Raw genomic sequence first — 12,407 nt, 5'->3', positions numbered from 1 at the left:
AGTCAACCCTCAGCCAATCACCATTCTCATTTACAAGGAGTTTCCTCTACAAATTGCATTTGCTACTCAATATTATCTGTTATGCAAGAGACCTTTGCCTCATTCCACAGTAAAAAGTTTGCAGTCTGCCAAGAGAGATCTATATACTTAGCAAGGCTTTACTGTATCCTCTACATGAAAGAAGAGCTGTTATGAAACAAGGAAGACATTTTGATGAACCTGTGATCCCCATAATGAGTATTTATTTATTTATTTTAATTAGGAAAGATAATCTTCCGGTAGCTAATTCAATGAGTCAGTGCACAAAATCCATCCAGCTTCTCCTGTTATTTAAGCCACACTTCCTTAATACCACCAACTGAGTCATCTAGATGTGCATTTAGGATGCAGGTCCATTCACCTCTGAGAAATGTTAGAGAAGTGAAATGTGAGATAGCTCCTGCTCTTTTGAAACTAGGAAAGATCTGTCATGTGTATTAGACCTGTTTATACTCTCCAAAACACACCTTGCTCCCTTTAAATGCCCAGTAAAAAAATATGCGCTGCCAGTACACTGTCCATACAACACAATGGCTATGCCTTCATGTATGAGGCTGATGCCAGGGGGATGTTATGTATTACATAAATTCTTTTAAAGTTTGTTCTAGTAAGTGTGCTACCAATGATACAGATTTCCCTAAACAACAAAAAGGAGTTTAAGTACAGAACAGTTTTGACTGTTTTCTTGTCTTGCGTGACATTTTCTTTCCATGTTATAAATATGTTGGCTGTTAGGATAACAAATTAAGACAAAATGAGAAATTTAAGGTCAAATACACATTTTTCTTAGCATAGATAAGAGCGCTGAATCCCAATATACTGCATCAACCTATTTAAATAAAAATTACTTATTCCTGGGGAGCTCCAACTTTAGATCAGTGTACCATCTTCTTCTTCTTCTGGCTTTTCCCAGCTAGGGGTTGCCACCGCGGATCACCTGTCCACTCATGATTGACAATGGAATTGTATGGTGTCAAGTTGCCAGCCCAGCGCCCATCCTTCCACAGAAGGCATACACATGCACGCACTCATGCCTAGGGCCAATTTAGAATTTCCAGTCCACCTACAGCATGTAAATAATATATTTAAAAAAATATCTAGACAGCAACTGCATAAAAGTTTTTACAGTAACACAAGTTGTCAGTTCTTTCACAGATTTATTCTGGAGAGTAATATTTCCTCAGGAGATAACATGTAGCTGACTAGTCACCCCAAAACAGCAAAGACAGAATCATGGAGAGGAAATGACCACTGCCATCCCACCCACTGCCCTGCAGGTCATACTGCTCTGAAAATGTCATTGTAGTTCCACAGTACATGCAGAGTCCGGTCTTCCTGAATGAGCACTCTTATTCTTGAACTCTGCATTTTCAATGATAAATCCAGATTTTACATTTTAAAATACATGTGAGAGGACAATGCTTACAACACAAGATGCAAAAAAGATAAAAACTGCAGCATATGTTAGAAGGTGGAGCAACTGCAGGAGATTTATAATCATGGATGGTAAGTTGATAACTTTCATGTATGTACCAATTAAGTGAACCTTACAAAGTTTATGAAAGTCATATGTTTTATTTTTTTAAAAAAAAAGCTTATATTTTTGTGTAAAAAAAAACAAGAATTAATTTCAGAAATGTCATGGATACAAGAGTACACAATGATCAGTAAAAGGCAAGCTTGTTGGTGTATAAGAGACTCTGTAGGTGAGAGAGTTTAGAAATAAGCTTATTAAGAAACAAAAAAAAAAACTGAAACTAGTCTGAAATGGAGCCTAGTGGGGCATGGGAAAGAAAATGTGGTTAAGAAGAAAATTAATTTTCATGCTTTAATTTAAGTAATTACAACAAAGTCCATCCTTCAGTTCAAAAAATTCAATAGCCATAGCTTTTATGTCCTAGGCCTCAAAGTTTGGCAAGGCCTACAGCCACACAACTTAAAGGATTCAGATGGTCACTTCACCTTTAGAAAAGCTCTCAAGGTACACCTGAACATTAAATCCAAATGCTTTTTATTTCCTACACAGTGACCTAACCTATTCTAAACAAACCTGGTTATATTTCTACACTGATTGTCTCCTTTCAGTACTCCTGTTGAGGCAGTCTGTTAGCAATCCCTCCTACTGACCTTACCCCATCACTAACTCCCCCAGTGTTTTACTGCTTACTATACCTTTCTCCTACCTCTGCATCTCATAGGTTCATAGGTTGATACTAGGCTATCTGCCCTAGGGCATTTATAAGCCTAGCCAGAGTATGTTTGGCTTTCGCCACCCTTTTAGATTAGTTGACTGTGCCTCTGTATAGTAGGTCACAGAAGGTAGCCCTTTTAAGGTTTTTTTTACTGTACCTCTGTCAAGCAGCAACACAGAAGAGATCCCAGGGGTAAACTTATGATCTCCCATCCATTCGTCAAGATTTCTGTTGAAGAAGGGTCAGTGAAGGGCTCTGCCTGACATGGATTGGGATTTTGTTCCAGAGTGAGGGGAGCCTCTGGGATATGAATCTGTCCCTCTAGCATGTCCTATTTATTTCTGTGCTGAGGTTCAGGTCCCTGGAGCATGTAGCTCTAAGGGATTTAGATTTCCTGAGGTGAAGCATGTCCATTAATTCTGGGTTGGACATGGCTTTATACATCAGACAGAGATCACCTCTGAGTAGGTGGTATGCAACTGAGTAGAGCTGGAGTTTCTTTAGCCGAACTGCATAGGGCATCTGTTTGAGCTTCTTGGTGAGATGCTTTTGGGGTCTTTCCAGTTGCTGAAGGTGTCGGGTAAGGTACATCCCAAATGGGGCATTGTACTCAATTATGGGCCTGATAAGTGATGAGTAGAGGGGCACAATGACCTCTCTTGATCTAGATGTGAACCCTTTCATGATAAGGTGGGCTATATAGAAGGTCTTTCTAACTTTTTTGGCAACGTTATTGTCAAAGGAGAGATTGTTATCTACTTGGGTCCCCAAGTCCCTAATTACTTCTTCCGTACTTAATGGATTACCACCTATGTGGTAATTTGTGGGCACTTTGTTTTTTCCAAAGGGGATGACTATGCACTTTTTGGCATTTAGCTTTAGGCCATGGACCAGTTATCCGTCTCTGAGACCCTTTTGGAGAATGCTTGTGTCAGTCAGAGAGTCGATTATAGCACCCAGTTTGCAGTCATCTGCGAACTTGGTCAGCCATAGTCCACCCGTGTTAGCCTGTACCTCGGAGAAATATATACCGAACAAGAGAGGTCCCAGGACTGAGCCTTGTGGGACACCACTTGTAACTGGTTTAGAGTCTGACATGGCACCTGCTATTCTGACCATGTGGGTTCTATCCCTGAGCCAGTTTGCAACCCATCTTGTGACATAGGGGTTGATATTTAAGCTGGTGAGCTTATTTATGATGCCCGAGTGGGGTATTGTGTCAAAGGCCTTTGCGAGGTCCAGGTAGGCTGTGTGGACTACCTTCCCTTCATCTATGGCTTTGGTAACTGTTTCAAATAAGTCAACCAGGTTCAAGAGGCAAGATCTGCCCCTAAAGCCGAATTGGGTAGGATCCAGTGTCTGGAGGTTCCCAATGTCTTTGTTTATGATTTCCATGATGATACGTTGATACGTTCCATAGCTTTGCAGACCAGGCTAGTCAGGCTTATAGGGTGATAGTTTCCAGGGTCTGTTTTGGCACCACCTTTGTGGAGTGGGACCACTGTTGCTGTACGCCATTCCTTGGGAACATATCCTGTAGTAAGGCTGAGATTGAACAGTGACTTTATATGAGGGTTTAGTTCTTCTTGGAGCTCGTGTAAGACGCAGCCCGGGACACCGTCTGGTCCCATTGATGCTGTGCTTTTAGCTTTGGAGAGGGCAGCTCTCACCTGTGCATCTGTGATCTCAGGAAGGCTACACTCTGTTGTGACAGACATTTGCTCTTTTAGGGGGAAGGGGTGGAGAAGTTTGCACTGAACCTTTCTGCCAGGATGTTGGTAATGTCTATGGGTTCAGTGAATTTTTTGTCATTTTGCACTAACTCAGAGCATATCTTGGAGTTGCCTCCCATGTTTCTGACATAACTAAAGAAGGCCTTGTGATTATCTTTAGTGTCTTGTGCAATTTTTATTTCAAAGCTGGCCTTAGAAGATTTTATGAGGGATTGTAGTTTCTTGCTAGTACTGATCAGTGACGCCTTCCCTTTTTGGGATTTTGCTCTGTCATGTAGTAGCTTTCTCCTTCTGTTGTATAGCTTATTTATGGCTGGGGTCCACCAGACAGGTCTCCTTCCTTTGGAGGACTGAGTCTTGGTTTTATTAGGGATAGCATGCTCCATGCATTCCTGTAGGTGTCCATATAATGCTTTTGTAAAGGATTCTGCATTTTGGGCCGTATTGAAGTTTGCTTTTGAGAAGTTCTTCACCGTGGTTTCCTTGGCAAGGGATGGGGATGGAATATGGATGCCCAGTGAGATTTGTTTATGGTCTGATCTTACCAATGAGGGGTATACCTCTGGTGTGGAACATAGAGACCCCATGTTATTGATGACCAGATCCAGTATGTTTTCCCCTCTTGTGGGAGTGGTGACCAGTTGTTCCATAGCACTTGAGTTTATAAATTCTAGGAACCATTGGGGGAGGGTGTTTGAGCTTGAGTAGTTTTCCCAATCGATGTTTGGGTAGTTGAAGTCACCCAATATAATAGTGTTTGGAGAGACCTTCATATTCTCCAGTGTTCTCAGGAAAGCCAAGTGAGGTTCCTGTGTTTGGGAGGGTGGTCTGTAGCAGGCTACAAACTGGAAGGCAGTTTTGCCCACTGTTAGTTGCACATGGATGGTCTCTGAAGCTTTGTGCAGTGCCACTAGCCTGGAGGTGTGGGTATCTTTAATAAATATTGATACTCCCCCTCCTTTTGTGGTTTGGTCCGAGTTTTGGGGCCGGAAAGCATGGTATGAAGTATAGCCTGGTAGTGCTGGGGTGCTCTCGGGAGCCTTGAACCAGGTTTCTGTTACTGCACAGATATCGATATTCTCCATACTGAGGAGAGTCTCGAGTGCGTGCATCTTGAGGTTTAGACTTCTGGCGTTGAGCAGCATTACCCTTAGTTTTTTTTTTTTTCTTTGTGTTGTCTATGGGGGTGGGTTTGTCTTTTGAGCCTTGCCTAAAAAAGGCACTATGGGGGACGCAAGAGCCTTAGCCAGTATTTGAAAACCCAGGGGTGACAGGTGCAAGCTGTCCCTAGCGAAGCAACATGGCTTGTCGAGCATGTCATCCCAGGCTGACAGACACTGGATCCCCTTTGAATGACACCAATACTTTAGCCAATTGTTAAAATTGATCATTTTGTCTTTATACTGTGGCATCATTCTTGGTGAGGGTAAGATGCTACTCAAGGTCAGGGTCATACCGGCCTGGGCTACTTGATCAAAGAGCTCCTGTACGTCTTTTTTCATGTAGTCCAGGGAGGTACGTCTCAGGTCATTCACACCAGCATGGACAATGATGGAGTCATACTTGTACTTGCTTCGGAGTGACCCGAGTGCTTGTGTTATGTGGCGGATCCTGGCACCCGACAGGCAGCTTACAGTGACCTTCTCTTTGTTCAGCCTGGTGAGTGGGATGTCAGTGTGTCTGACAATAGAGTCACCTATTACAAGTGTATTAGGTGTGTTGTTTAGCCTTAAGGGCTGTGACTGTGTGGCACACTGACTTTGTGAGGTATGTGCTACATGGATATTGTTTCGTGGTAGGTGTTGCTTGGATGTCTGCTTTGGAGGTCTCTGCTGCTTAGGCGGATTTTTATTTAGAGCCTCTGAATATGTTTTTGTGTGTTTATGTGTTTGGTTTGCTGATGCAATAGGTCTATGTGAGACTGGATTTGTGGTGTGGGTGGTTACCTTCTCCTCCTGACAGGCTGTGCCAGTACTAGGTTGAGAGAGCTTAGCCTCCAGTTTGGCTATATAGTTGCATCTCTCACATATATTTCAGCTTGTTGGGAGGAGGAGAGGGTGGTCTGTATACATAAGGCAGTTGTAACATTGCCTCAAGATTCCCAGATTCACCAGCTGGACTGGAGAGTAAACTCCAAACTGACCTTTGGACATGCCTGAATAGTATAGGGAACTACTTATTGACTGATCAGAAAGAACCAATAGAGAGCAAGTGCTTTGAAGGAGTATAAGAGGATGAAGTGCTTTAGTTTGTGTTTACCTATGAGATTACTTCTATGAGCAAGTGCAGGGCTTTAGAATGATAATAGAGTGCTTAATTTGAGATTTAGAGCAGTTCCAAGGGAAAATGTGAAGAGTAGACTTTGTGGAGCCGGGAATAGTTTAAGCTTGTTTAAGCGGCGCTGCCCGACGCTGCTCTGTGCGCAAGACTGCGCTAAAAGAGAGTTGCAGGGTTTTAAGAGATAGAGATCAAGGAGTTTAGATTTGACCCAAAATGGCCAATAAAACTACAGCTTCTAGGCAGTAACCACTCCTACAGGTACAGGCAGGCTGTTCAGTGTTAACCACTGCCACTGGTGGACACAGAGACTTCCCTTTAGTCCAAGCAAGCACTGGCCTCCATGAAACTTACAAACAGTTCAGAACAGCAAATCTGTAACTGAACTTTCTTAAATTTCAGAAAGTGGGAAAAAAGCAAGATTTTTTTTTTTTTTTTCTTTTTTGTTTTAGTTTAAAGGTAGCAGAGATACACAAGTAGCAAAATAATCACAATAGTGCAATAAATGACCCCACACTTGAGTGCTAGGCCAAAGTCAGGTAAGATGCAGTTTTAAGAGAAAAAACGATTTTAAATTAAGTGCAACACAGGAAATGCAGTAAACAGGCTCTAGATGTGTTCTAAATACTGTTTCTAATACAGATATAAACTTTAGCAAGCTGGAAAATGTCGAAAAATAGGCGGCAAAGCCGTAATTCTTAACAAAAAAGTAGAAGAAAATACTTAAAATCTCAAAAGTGGCTCCTTTCTCCTCTCAGCGTTTTCTCCCCTTGGTAGGTGCTTCAGCAACAACTAACAAGCCTGGAAAGATGCCAAAACCATGAGGCAGCAGGGTTTTAAGAGACAGAGATCAAGGAGTTTAGAATTGACCCAAAATGGCCAATAAAACTACAGCTTCTAGGCAGTAACCACTCCTACAGGGACAGGCAGGCTGTTCAGTGTTAACCACTCCCACTGGTGAACACAGAGACTTCCCTTTAGCCCAAGCAAGCACTGGCCTTCTAGAAACTTCCAAACAGTTCAGAACAGCAAATCTGTAACTGAACTTTCTTAAATTTAAGAAAGTGGGGAAAAAAGCAAGTTTTTTTTGTTTTTTTTTTCTTTTTTGTTTTAGTTTAAAGGTAGCAGAGATACACAAGTAGAAAAATAAAACCTCGGCACAAGTATGAATAGGACATGCTGGAGGGATAGATTCATAACCCAGAGGCTTCCCATGCTTTGGAACAGGATCCCAGTTTGTATTAGGCAGAGCCCCTCACTGACTCTCTTCAAGAGAAATCTTGATGAGTGGATGGGAGATCGTAAGTTTACCCCAGGGGTCACATCTGTGTCACTGCTAGACAGGGGCACAGTAAACTAATTCTATTATATAAGGGGACCTTCATTGTGTCACTACTAGACAGAGGCACAGTATTCTAGATTTATTCTGTACATTTTTGTACCATTTCAAGGGGTGGCAAAAGCCACATCACTATGGCTAGGCTTACAAATGCCCCAGGGCAGATAGCCTAGTACTATACTATGAAACTATGAAACAGTGCAATAAATGACCCCACACTTGAGTGCTAGGCCAAAGTCAGGTAAAATGCAGTTTTAAGAGAAAAAAAATGATTTTAAATTAAGTGCAACACAGGAAATGCAGTAAACAGGCTCTAGATGTGTTCTAAATACTGTTTCTAATACAGATATAAACTTTAGCAAGCTGGAAAACACCGAAAAGTAGGCGGCAAAGCAGTAATTCTTAACAAAAAAGTAGAAGAAAATATTTAAAATCTCAAAAGTGGCTACTTTCTCCTCTCAGCGTTTTCCCCCCTTGGTAGGTGCTTCAGCAACAACTAACAAGCCTGGAAAGACCTCTTTGCACTTCCCCTACCATTGACATCTAGTAGCCTTTCTTTACCAGTTAAGCAATTACTTGACAGTTTGACATCCATCTTCTTGTCTGTCATCCTGTTTGAATAATGCATTTGATTTTATTACAGTATTTTTTTTTTATTTTAAAGTATATTTTATTGTTGTACAGTTATTTGACATATTCCATGTTGCCTACTGCATATTATTTTTATTATGGTACCTGTATAGTGAGTATTTCTTTTGTTACTCCAGGGGTGAACCTGGAGTTGTTCAACATGGGTCAGTGCTCTACTCTGGAAGACAAATTTAAATAAATGCAAATCAGTAAGCCGGTTAACAGGAAAATGCAGCATCTGTCAGGATATCAAGTACTAAAAGTGGTGAGGACTGATTATCAAGGTCAAATATTTTAGTTCCTCAGTTGCACATGCAGTAGTCCTTTTTCCAGTCAATAAAATATTATGTCATTAAGAATTAGGCCATCATTCTACCTTACATAAAACATGTTATGGATCAGACAGAAGATTCCAGAATTATATAAAAACATCCTGTCAAGAAAAGGAAGGAGAAACATAGGCCTATGTTGTGAAACCTGGTTAACATCAAAACGTTTATGAAAAGTGTTGTCACTTCCAAAGACGGAAGCTTACTGTAAGATTCAGAAAGGTTATACAAGTGGTTTCTAAAACTATAGTTTTAGACCAGCTGCAATGAGGCTTCTGCAATGAGGTGATTTTAAAAGGTCATAAAACTTTTTTTTTTATTTTCTTGAAGTGGAACGAGGGAATATAAGAATCTTAGAAATAATTAAAAGTACTATGAGAAGGGCTAAATGATGACAGTGGAAGTGTTGGTGACATGTACAACTCAATTTGAAAATCTTCAGGTAAGATGAGAGAGTGAACAATAAGGCATAAACATTGTAATCTGTAATTGATTCAGTTTCCTCCCAAACTCCAGTGGATGAGAAACAAGGATCTTTTCTTACTTCTGAAAAATGAGGCCCATCAGGGCTTTATAGCACCTGAATGTATTTTTTTTTTTTTTTTAACTTTTTACTTTCATTTTGGACTTGAATAAAATTGTCCATATGCTCAGCAGCCTTCCAGGTAACCAGTGCTGAATCCTTAAACCAGGGACACTTTCTTCCTTTTAGTTTATTTGCAGAAGAAAGTAAATTATTTTTATTTAGTTATTTGTTAACCTGGTTAGTGGTCTAGTCAGCTGGTCCTTTACAGCCACAACCCCAGGCTCAGAAAGGAGCAGAATTCATAGACAATTGTGTGTGTATATATATATATATATATTATACACACACACACACACACACACACACACACACACACACACGCATACCATACAGGCATATACGGTAAGGTTCAAGTTCATATCTCATTGAAAAGGTCCAACCCTATTTTACCTTCTATTCATTCACAGAACTAATGGTACACAAAATACTCAGTTAAAGATAAGCAGATAAATAAAACACCTTAATGTGATGTATTTATATCCCAATGTATCCCTCCCCTCGGAAACAAACTTCCACTAGATGCAGAGTTAGCACCCTTGCCACCTTCAAAGTAGGGTTTTTAGTTAGGCTTGAAATGGTGTGCAGCTAGATTGTCTAGCACTTGCCTATGAACCTAATGGTTACAGTAACGTGAAACAGAAAGTCAGCTGCAGTCTCATAACAGCTTAATGGCAAATCTATTAACCCTTATTATCCTAAAGTATGCAAAGGAAAGAACCAAAAGATGTAAAGGCAATGAAAGTGTCTGGATACTGTGGAAGACTAGTTAGCATTACGAAGTTCACTTAGATACATATGGACAACCACATACCCTTTTTCTTTTCATTTTATTTATATGTTATATATCCATTATTGCTAATGTCGTACATGTTTCTATCATACTAGACTTGTGTACTGAGATGTGTATGCATAATAGATGATGCGCACACACTGGCCATGAGTTTGTCAGTGGTGAGCCAGGTTGCATACAGCATAACTGCTTGCACTATGTAGTTCCACTCCTTACATTACTAAACTGTATTACCTGTTGTACAGATATAACTGTTTATGTGCAGTATGCTTCACTTTAGCAATGAAGATCTGTCTTTAGATCCATTGTGCTTCTATTGCATTTGTAGTATTTGGGTCTATGTTATATATTCAAAGCTTCAGAATTTCGAACCTCATGTGAGTGAAACTTGAAATCTCGAATATATAATAAAAAGTAAAAAAAAAAAAAAACTTACCTTAATGCTCTGAGCACCTCCACCCCCCCCCCACTTAAATATACCAATTCTGAGACCGCACTTCAGTGCAGAAAAGGGAAAGTTTCCCATTCTGTGAGTACAGAGCTGTTGCCTTTCATCTTCGAACTTTTCAAAGTTCGATCATATGGTGTCAACCATATGACATTCGAACTTTGAATTGTTCGGCAATTCAATAGGGACCCATAGTATTCTCCTTGTTTTTTTTTTTTTGTCTTATAAGTTACCATTGCCACTCTTATTGCCTACCCCTGAGCTTGTCCAGGGCAGAGGTGACTTGCTGACACTTGACAGGCAGCTATGCTTTGCAGTATCATAGGTGCTGCACATGGTATTAGTTACTTTGACCAGCACTGTGTTGGAGAAGATAGCAGATGAATTTGATGGCAATACATGTTTAAAAAAGATATTTGCCAACATATGTGCTATTGACATCTTATATCTTCCATCATGGTGGCTGCAGCATGACAAGGTTAGGAAATTTGTGGAGCAACAATATGTTATATCCACACACTAGTACTTCACATTGGACACATCCTGTTTGCTCTGTCACGTAATATCATAGTGTAGTTGGAGGTAATGTCCAACAGCATCCTTGAAATGAGTAGATGCATGCAGCACAGAGCAATGCTAATGGCTTCATGTCTTGAGAGGATCTACTGATGTTGACATGGGGCCATGATGCAAGCATTCATTCTCAATCAGGTGTGTACACCTGTTATGGCACATGGTCATGATGTCCATGGGCTATCTTCTCCATCTGTTATCTTTATGAATAAATTGCTGCATAACACAGTTAAGATATGACCATTGTTTAGAACTGTGTTGAGGGTGTCTTCACCCTGGTGCATGATACCAGAGAACAGCTTCTCAAGGGACAGCTGCATTCTGCAGAATCAGTCCATTCTATTGTTGTTGGTATGACAAACATGAGTTGCACACTTCCATTATGGTGCCCTGACTATATTTTTCACCAATGTGGCAGTTATATGGGCACATTTGCAGCATAGCTTGACACATCCAAAGGCACCAACAAGGACTTGATCATTGGTTGTGTATGGATGTGTCAAATACCTTTTGTGCATACCCTGATATAATGGCAGGAGGTGTGGCAAGAGCCCCACTGCTCCTCAACATTGCTTCCTTAAGCAGTAACTGATGTGGTGTGGTATATTGAAGATTTACCCATGGTTGGATTGGTTTAATCAGAAGGGTGAAGCCCGAGTGATTAAATAAAGCCAACTGTGGGTAAATTTCAATATACCACAACCACGGAGTCAGTTATTGCTATTATACAATGACATTATTTAAGAAAAAATACTTTTCTTAAATAATGTCTTTGTATAACAGTGCATTACTGTTCTTCCACTGGTTGTGGTACACTGCTTCCTTGTTTTGATATGGGACTTGCGTCCCATGCATACCCAGTACATCAATGCTTTGAAACAGAAGCAACGGAGAAAAGAAAGTCTCCGTTGCTCCACTTTTTTCTTTATTAAAAAATTTTTTTAGCACTTTATACCAACGGAAAAAAGTCTGGGCAACCGGACCTTTTTCCGTTGGTATATTGTGGGATTTACAACAGGCACACTTTTCAGTCAGCATGCACGTTTTGGAATATTAATGGGGGGGTCATTGTATAATTGTCCTTTAAACATGGCCATGTCACTGACCTTCAAGAGCACTGCAAGGTGCACCTTCCTCATTGTCATTTAGCACTGATAATTCAAATGCTATCCTCTATGCCACCACCTACAAACTATCCAACTTGCCCAACTTTACAATCAAGGTCATGCATGGCAGCTTAATTCCAAATTTCAATGAGTATAAATGCCTTGATTTTACCTTTGACATATCCTTATCTTTTAACTCTCACATAGACAATATCACACATAAAGCCCTGACTTAGCTCAGCTATGATACACACACACACACACACACACACACACACACACACACACACACACACACACACACACACACACACACACACACCTACTGTCCCAACAGCCAGAACTGCCATAGATAAGAAAGTTCT

Source organism: Protopterus annectens, chromosome 1.part1 (genome assembly GCF_019279795.1).
Source record: "Protopterus annectens isolate FY-2018-M chromosome 1.part1, PAN1.0, whole genome shotgun sequence".
NCBI lineage: Eukaryota > Metazoa > Chordata > Ceratodontiformes > Protopteridae > Protopterus > Protopterus annectens.
The sequence above is the reverse complement of the archived record's forward strand: the minus strand, read 5'-3'. Positions refer to the sequence as shown.